This window comes from Sinohyriopsis cumingii, chromosome 15 (assembly GCF_028554795.1).
Source record: "Sinohyriopsis cumingii isolate HCF-2022 chromosome 15, ASM2855479v2, whole genome shotgun sequence".
In the NCBI taxonomy this organism is placed as follows: Eukaryota; Metazoa; Mollusca; class Bivalvia; order Unionida; family Unionidae; genus Sinohyriopsis; species Sinohyriopsis cumingii.
In genome coordinates this window covers 120,930,685-120,940,893 of record NC_142975.1, presented here as the reverse complement: position 1 = coordinate 120,940,893, position 10,209 = coordinate 120,930,685, and the positions used below count along the sequence as shown (strand labels likewise).

Here is a 10,209-nt window from a genome sequence, read left to right as displayed (position 1 = left end):
TAAGCACCAAAGAAATTATTAAGCAATCGAGATGGAATACTTGGCTTTGATATAGGCATTACAACATTTTCAAGTTTACATTAGTTCAGCTCCTTCTTCGGTTCTTGTTCCTTTGTGACCAAAACCCCCTTAATTTCATTGGCAAGATGATAAATAAAAAGTCAAAGACTACTAAGGTTGAGTTTGTTGTTATATGAATCTAATACTGACATCAGGCACATCAAGATGAAAGATAATTTAATCGTAGATGCACCTTCTCGTGTATAGAAATGTATTACTTTATGTACGCTTTGTATAATTTGTAAGAGTTCTTTCTAACCTCATGTATAATTTATGTATGGTAAAAAGAATGCTTTATCATATAAATCTTTCTTTTTCTTTATAGGTGGAAGTGTTATGTTTATTTGATTTAATTTATATTTGATTTAATTTAATTGTTTGTAAGTTTTAAAATCTTTTTCTTTTTATTTCATTACAGGTTAAGTAATGAAATTTTGTTTACAGGAATTTGATACTTTCCAGAAATTAGTTTGACTAGACTGGTTAGTCAAAAACACCTACAAATAGAACTTTGTATCTTTTTGCTGACCTAGTTCCTGATCTTGATTGGTAATCAAGTAAACAGCTTCTTTTTTTACTTTTTATTGTGAGATACATAGAGTGAGATCGAAGCTGTATAGGAATACTTGACCGTAGACATGCAAACAGCTTCTCTTCTGTTCTGGAATATGATCACATGACCCTCATACGGGTATCTATTTTGCCTCTTTTTCGACTGTGTATCTTTTGTCTATAGGAAAATTGGTCAGTTGGGCTTTTCCGCTGGAAAGTGTTTGTTTGTGACCAATTTGGAGTTATATTTTAGTTTTCATTCAAATTATTTGTATTCTAAAAGATTAATTCTTTTTCCTGGAAATATTTTGAGTGTTCATACAGAATTATTGGACAAAGACATTTCTTGAAATTTTATTCGGAAATTCAAGCACCGGAATATTGTTTGTGAATCAACAAAGAAATGTAGACACAGCTTCACAATACTGACTACATTATACATGATCGCCTTCAATTTTGGAATTTTCATCGGGACTAGAACTTGACTTCATTAGAACATTTCATTACTAGAACTTCTAAAATGTAATTCGTGGTTTATTCTTGGATTATTTCTCAATTTGATTTCTTAAAACCGTAAGTTCTTATTTTTCATTTGTACATTGTTTTTCCAGGGAAACAAATTCTTTGCTGTTTTCAAGGTTTAGCTTTCACACTTTCTTTATTACAATTTATTAGAGCCTAAACACTTAACACTACGAATATGTTGTTCACTAGTTTTAAACACAGCCTTGATAATTAACCCGTTTTTAGTTGCAGAACATTTCTGATTGGATGCTTGAAAATTTGTGTCACAGCTCGTGGAAATGAAATGGGAAATTTATGATCTCTGGATCTACGAGATAGGATCGGAACAATAAGGTTCTGGAAATGTATGTAAAGACAGTAAGGAACAATTCATATTTCTATTCCTGTAATTGCTTTTGTCCTAATTTCTGTCTGCAGCATGGTTATTGCCGAAATAAATGAAACGATGAATTTATCTTAACAAGTTCACACAACTCAGCCATATTTATCTACAACAAAACCCTATACGTCTTTTTGTGTGTGTGAGTAGAGGTGCTGTGAAAATTCGTATATAAGAAAACCTTTTATGCAACTATTTGTCACATACCTGCGCAGATGTTTCATGGAAAATCTCTTAACGGAGCAAATAACGATTCATGAGTGAAGAAACCATTCAGACACAAGTTGTGTTAGTAGCAACTGTGGTAGACACATGTGGATGCGACTATCATTTTAAGGTAGAAGAGAGAACGTAGTTTACAAAGTATTTTCCTTAGTTACTAAACATAAAGCTGACTCTTATTTGTCATATTTCTCTTTTGGTAGACTTCATACCATTAGGGTTTGAGAAGAAAAGCAGCTTCAAATTTAAATTGTCACACCAATCCATTAGAAAATAATAGATGAAAATGAGAAAGATTTGGTCTTTTAAAAATAACATAAAACAGATACCCTATTATTTCAGAGGAAACTGGCTAATAAATGCAAGAACTGTTTGTTCGTCTTCTCCACGTATGCATGGTTTCCTCCTAACACAAGAACATAAGTTAGCACTAACTCTCTTTGTGCCCGTCTGAATCTTTGCAAATAGACCCGTTTCACTGTGCCTTAGTCTAAGCCAAATTATAAAAAGGCATATGCTGACTCCACATCTTATATCACATGGACCTCAGAGAAACGTTATCAAGTCAACTCAATTTTCTTCCTATCATCGAAGTAGTGTATGCCATCTGCTGCAATCGTTTATCCTCATGTGTTCATATATATATATATATATATATATATATATATATATATATATATATATATATATATATATATATATATATACATACATACAGTGGAGCCTCGTTAATCCGGACACATTCGTTCCCAGAGAATATATCCGGATTAACGAGTTTTCCGGATAATTGAATCATGCATATTTTTTATTTTACGATATCATCACCCCGTATATATGTACATGTATATGCTAGCTTTAAATGTAATGTATTGTATATTCAATAATGGTTGAAATAAATTAATAAATACATCTATTAATTTGTGTTTATTTCACATTATTATAACATGTGCTGGTACGTACATATACAGTAAACAGAAGTTTACACAATTAACACATCGAACACATCACACTATGTTCATGTACATGTATGTACTGTACATACATTTATTATGTAATTTCCTGAAGAAGTCTGTAACCTTTGTTTGCCTGGATTCTTTGAAGCCCTATACTGTCCACAGCTTAAAAATGTCAACTGTATTTGCACAGCAGACAATAAACTGTGATTGTTACATACAACTGGTAAACAACAAAGAGGCTTAATGACACTTTTAATTTATTTACCATATGTTATGTCAAAAAGCGTGGACGATTTGATCCCAGTGTGTTTATTTAATTATTAACACCCCCGTCGGCGACTAGCTAAAACAGACATTGTTTATACAATCGCTGGTTACAATATGGTCACGCTACTTAGTTATTGATAGTGGCCATAAATTCTCAAGGGCTTCACTACTGTGTTTTATGTATTATTCTTCTGATTGTATTTTCACATACGATTTTTCGAATTTTCTTATTTTTGGACAGATTATTTCCGGATTATCGAGACAAATTTTAATGTAATTTTACACTTTGGTCCCCGATTTTGATTTCCGAATCCGGAACGCGGATTTCTTGATTAACGGAGCAAATTAACGTTTAGGAATTCCGTTCCCGTTGAATTATGTCCGGATAGCGAGGTTTCCGGATAAATGGAGTCCGGATTAACGAGGCTCCACTGTATATATATATATATATATATATATATATATATATATATATATATATATATATATATATATATATATATATATATATATATATATCGGTTGATAAATGCTTTAATATGTGTTTGGTCTAAAGACACTAATATACGATTATAATTTCATTTTTATATGTCGAGTTTTTATCATGAAACACATAAATTTTGCATGCGCAAAATATAAATTTCAACTTGCCTACCAAGTTTGGTTTCATGATCGTGAACCCATATCTTCAATTTTATTCCATCCTTCTCGATCTGAAGACGGCATTTACGTGCAGGTTAGGTTTCTTAACGGACGCATGACACCTTTTTAAAAGGCACACACAGACATGGACACACTCGATGACATGTGAAAAATCAATTAACGGTATTTCATGTAATATATCTAATTTAATCAATCTGACTTTGAGGTGTGTAAATCATTTTGACTTTTTTTCCTTATTGTGCTCTCCAGGTTCTTGTGATGTCCCTGGGAGAAAGATATACAGCAGTTAGGTTAACCCAAAACACAGAGAGTGAGTCATCTGGTACTACAATAAAGGTAATTAGCAATTCGGAAAGCTCTCAGGGTGATGTCTCTATGTGGATCCAGGTGCGTTTAGAGCCCAAGAAGAATGCAAGGCGGCCTGTAATGGCAATAGTCCTATAATCGATCCTCTAGCTGGTCCACCTGGTCCTCTTTGTCATCCTGGTCCTTAAGGTGACACTGGAGATATGGGCCCTCCTAGTGAGAATGGTGATAATGTTAACCCTGGTTTAACAGGTGAGCATGGTCCGGCTGATTTTGTTGGTCCTGCTTATTTTGTTGGTCCTCCTGGTCCTCAAGGCGACTTTGAATTTATTGGTCCTCCTGGTGACGTTATTACTACTGGTGAGTGAACTGAGTTCTCCTTGGTCCTTGTTCTGTCCTTTTGGTCCTCGAAGCCCTTCTGAAATCCTGGTGGTGTTGATCATCGTGGTGAGCCTGGTAACACAGGTCTTCGATATGAAATTGTTCCACATGGTCCAGACGGCACCACCCCCACCCCCGCCCTTTTAATACTGCTGGTAGAATAGACTTGAGATGTAGTCTATTTATCATTTTTCTTCTTTGACTAGATATTCAATGATAATGTTATTTGTTCTTAATATATTATATCTTATTTGAAAATGGTTTACAATAAACCAACTGTCATGAGGCCCACAAGGAACTAATACTCTACATATTTGATGCAAATTGAAGTTCTTGTTTTAACTCTGATTGCATATTATCATTAAAGCAATAAAGTATAGGATGATGCTTATTTGGATCCACAATTTCTAGACCGATTGCCATTTTGTTATAGTTACAACTTTAGATTAAAACAACTGTGCCTCACAAGTATATTTGGTTTTGTTTTTCTTATGTCTACACTAACACTTTGTCCGTTATATTGCATCTATATCTTGACAGAGGTGATGATGTCGATAAGAAACATTATGTACACTTCAAACGGACTAAATTTATATTTCAATACCTTTAGTCAACTGACGCTTTCTTCAGTGGTATATCAATAGGACCAGAAAGTATTCCTACGTCAAGGTTAAGGTTTGCAATAACAGCCATAACAATTGGTCTGCAACGTTGTAAAATGTCATCAAACTTCCAATGTACAAGTATATGACAAAGTGTGGACTGTTATTACTCTACGTGTATAACTATATTACAGAAGGACGTGAAACCAACAACTTTAGCAAAATCAACATACAATCTATTTATCTAATCTACTTCTCTAATCTGTCATATCACAAGTCCAAAAGTATAGAATATTCGTTATGAACACCAATAGTCTAAACTGTCCTGATTTGCCACATAGCTGCAATCCAGGATACTCTTGAATAAATTCACGATACAATACTGTGCAAATTCGCCCAATGAGTACTTTAATATTTCCAATGAATGATTTCAATAATTTCCCTCGAATTGTATCTGAACACAACTACTAACTCTGATCATTGAGTCCCGAGGTCTGTAATGAGACAGACATCAATGAATTCGTTTACAATGTCTCCATTTACACATAATTAACTTAAATTAAAACGCAATATAATATTCTCGGATTGACTACATCTGAATTATTTTTAATGGAACATATCATCAAAATTGTAAACACGTACGCTTTCAGAACATTCTAAGCTCATACACAAGGTTAGATCTATGTAAGTTGTGTGGTATCATTGAGATAGAAAAACCAATGTTGGACATCGGAGTGTCTGATATTTTCCAGAAACTACAATTATGGACTGATATCAGCATAAGTACAACTCGGCAAATACATTATATCAAAGAAGAATATTATTTAATTCTCCACAAGGGATATTCACTCCGAAAGTGACGCAACATTTTGTCCTGTTGCCGAAGACTGGCAGACCCTGAGGCGAAATCCCGTTCTAATCAACAAACACGCACTCCATGCCCTCAATACATTCTAGCAAGCACTTGATCTTCTCTTACCTCGCAATGACACTTACCAATAGGTGTGCACCATTTAATTCGAATGGCCTTACAACGCCTGATGTTAATCAATTAGTTTTTAACATGCTGACCGAACGTGCAAGTGACAGAAGTTCATCTCTTCAACAAGTTATGCTTCAAGTTCTTAAGAAATCGCCCCACCCCCGCTTCCATCTGTACACAGACACATACAGACCGATAAATAAAACCTAACATGTGATGATAATGAGTGAAGATGTAAAGGATGATCTCACATGGTCATTAATAAATAAATAATTTTTTAGCTGTATATATGGTTGAGGTGTTTATCAAGACATTAGCGTTAGATAAGTCCCGATCGGGAAGGGAATCACTTGCATGCTTATTTATTCACTCATAATCTATATCCGATATATAGTATTTCCGTCGAGAAGTACCTAGACATCAAGAAAAACAAACGTTAGCCGAGTGTATAAAAATTACCAGCATGCGTAACTGCAGAATCGTTCGTTATTACTTTTAAATTACAAATCGGAGAAAAGGTCTGAGTGGTATGATCCTTTGTCGTAACGACGATTTCTCTGATGCATAATGCAGTATGTCGATTACTAAAGGAATACCGTTCATTAACGCATACTAGCAAAATTTGTTCTTTTTGTCGTTGCAGTTGTTGTTTTTTATTTCGACGCGTTGGCTGACATAACCATGGAAAGTCTCTTAATTCAAAGTACCTAAAAATTTCTTGCTCAAAGAAAATTATTTGCAATGATGTGTGATTATGGTGAAGGCCATTATAAGTTTTAAATCTATTTGTTAAAATTCAGACTACTTGAGGATAAGATGTGAAACAGTATGAAGGCTCTGGTCGAATAGGTAAACTTGCAAAGTACGTTATATATCTGATAGGAAATAGCATTTTCCACTCCCCCATCCATAGCCCTTCCAGTGTGATAGTTATTATAGGGGCAGTGACTTGGTCCTGTTCAATTCACTCAGGGGAGATGTCAAGATCATTTTCTGGGTCACTAGTTATGCTTATAGCCTTTGCCGCATATGTAGTTTCATTGCTTGCTCCGTCTGCCCACACCTGGTGTATAGCCTGAGGTTAATATATCCCCTGTACCAGGATGTCAGGAATACAGTCATTACATATGCTAGTTTGGAGTTTCATTGCATCTTCTATAGTGAGAGTGACTATCCTCATGCCTATAGGTATGGTTTGGTATCACTTCAACTTGTACTCCCTTCTAATTTGGAATGTGTGTGTACTAAATCACTAAGGCTAAATCAGATATGCAGAAGAAAGCAGTATTTTAACACTATGTTACTGTGTCTAGATACAATACAAAAATGTCACATGTAGACATCATAAAAGAAAAGGAAAATGATCTAAGTAAACTACTAATGTTTAAAATAATGCAAAAAATATACCCACAACACGCTAAAGATTTCATTCAATGTGTGTCTTTCATATGGGTCATGCTTATGTTCTGAAATAAATATTTGAATGACTCACTTATATTGTGAGGAAATAAAATTCATTTGTTTCATTGAGTGAAGGAAGAAACATTTAAAATTAAATTTCCTTTTCTTTAGTCATTTTCCGGATCCAAAACCAATACACGGGACATTCATGCGCAATTTAAGGTAAACCGAATGACATAATAAAATGTAACCAGCTGTTGCAGGCTAACCTATTTATGACTGCATGTCAACTGGACAGACTGTAACACGATAGTTACCAGACAGATGGAACATTGATCGGACTGTAAGGTATTACCAAACGTTACTCTCTCATCGACACTTCAAAGTTATCATAGTCTTTCCTCGCTCTCTTTATGCATTTTCAATTAAATCCTTTTCTACTTACATACGTGTCAGTTATGTATAATACTAAAATAGTTGGTGTTAGTAGTAGCAGTAGTGGAAGTAATAATGGTTGTTGTTGTTGTTGTGAGATTGGTACAGTTCTGGTGGTAATGGTTTCCTATTGAAGGCATTTATAAAATCTACATTGAGATTGTGTATTGCGAACTCTAGGGTCAGAATAGGCTTTATTTCCGTCAATTTTTCATGCCACAGCTAGTTTGTGACCTATCATTATTCGGCGTCCGTCTACTTTATCATAAGTTTCCCTTGCCCTACTTCCATTGTTTGTGATACAGGGCAGCAGTTTAGTCCAAAGTAATCAATTTCTACTGACAAATTATCCGCATCAAAAGTTCAGTAGCTAAGCATATAGTCAATATATGAATCCATAATACCCCGACCAGTTTTTCTCACTGCAAGAACTAAGTAGAACTATAGATAGCTGAGAAGAAATAAATTAATAAATCGATGATATATTAAACGATAATATCTATATATCTTTCTATGGGCTTTCTAGTTTGCGATAGAAAGCCTGGGGACAACTAAACATATTATTAAAATCTACATTCCAAAGCGTCGTAAAGTGGGGTAGACGCACATCATGGTTCCGATTCTCTTCCGACAAACATAATTGTAACATTGGTCAACAATGCACACCAAGGTCAGGAACATCGGTAAAATAAACGGCAATCCATGCACCAAACGTGCAGGCTATATGACATTTAAATTAGCTTTAAGTTACTTAAGACCTATGTCACGCTCGCGCAGACAAATTCATCGGCAAGGCACACACAATTGTATACAGTCCATCCATCATTAACGAGAGTGTTTGCAACTCAAATGGGAGTATGTTCTCTTGCTTCATAATTTATGCCCCAATTAAATCATGTTCTTTGCCATAAAGTGTATTGGATTCAATAAAAGGAAAACTGATCACATGACCGCGGTGCATGTTAACAACCAGTAGACAGTGATTCTTGTTTACAGAACCTCTTCTCCGCTGATAATAATCAATATCATTTTATTTGCAGACAGAGCTCTTCATAAGGGAAGAAAAAACACCTAAAATGGGTTATATGGTTGGAATTTTGTTAAACGAAAATTGCTCCACATCACAATCGTTATAGTAGTCTCAAACTGATTATGGGTAGTCTCTTTCAACTAGGAAGCTGGAGAGACTTCCTGAGCTCTTCGCCAGTCATGAGACGTGCAAAGGTCAACATAAACTATTCCAAAGTTCATCACGAGGCTTACCACAATCTTGAAGGGTAGCTAATTTCTTAACAGGCTAACCAGATTCTTATTTAAAATTGTTTTTTGCCAGTGTCATTGGTATTGAATGTGTTGGGCGACATGAACTGTCTTTGTGAAGGACATAGCACAGCTGCTGACCAGACTTGGTCAGAGAATTCAACATGACAAAGCTTTTGGCGATTCGAATCTGAAAAAGCTGATGGAAATTCAAACATTGTGTACCCATAAAGGGTATTGCTACATATAGTTTTCACCCACAATCATCAACTGGCTTGAATATGCAAGGACCGAGCTTACTTATTGTGTTCTTCGAAATTTAAAATACATGTGTGCCAAGTGACTGACTGCGGTGTACGCAGATATTTGAAAGTCCAACATATTACATTTGTGAAAACCAAGCAGTCCCGTCCCGTTCTCCCCACATCATCTATGTAATGCTTATAGCAAATGCACACAGCCGCAGCTTATCAGTTTATAGAGAGGTACCTGTCAACAGATTAGTGTATCCTGAGGCATTATGAGATTTTTAACTACTTGCAAGAACTACTTATTCTAAAGTAATCAGTTTGACAATTTGCTATAGCTACTTTAAAAAATAAAATAATTAATGTTAGAAATGTAAAAAGAAGACGAAGGTGAAATATTGTTAGAAAAAAATAGTTCCACTACATTGTCCTTGTATTAAATCGATCTAAATGGACGATATTTTTCTTCTTTTACAGTTATAAATGGACAAATATTTGCACAGCATGTGCTTAGAATGAACCTGCGGGAATTTGTATTGAACAACATGGCTTGATGCCTGGATTCTACAGTTCTTTACCAATAATTTGGAAAATCCAAGTTAGTCAAAACAGGTCATTACGATTACAATTCATGTTTATATGTCACAACATTAGTGATAAACATCAAGGAAAGTGAATGACATTACATGCAAAAATATCCGGGAAACTGAGTTATAAGTAATAAACAGTGTCTGACATAATTTGGCAAAGTTACTGTATCGCTGAAAAGATCTTACGCCCATATGTTAGAGAGACAGAACGTTATTGGATAAAATCTACTCTTTAACACACTGAAATGGTCAGTAATCCCAATAGTCCAATACACAACACACAACCCATGACGTTCTTTTATTATTGCACCTAATCTGTGTATGAAAGTCCTACATAACACATGCATTAAAGCATGTCCATGGAGGAAATACGTTAAATG

At 34.9% G+C, this 10,209-nt stretch overlaps 1 long non-coding RNA gene across 1 annotated transcript; it reads left to right on the top strand.

The window, feature by feature from the left end:
* Nucleotides 1-7,507: 7,507 nt before the first annotated feature.
* Nucleotides 7,508-9,979, top strand: LOC149782611 (uncharacterized). Its single transcript, XR_016414610.1, has 2 exons — nt 7,508-7,644; nt 8,772-9,979. It is a non-coding gene; the product is annotated as an uncharacterized LOC149782611 (long non-coding RNA).
* The last annotated feature ends 230 nt before the right edge of the window (nt 9,980-10,209 follow it).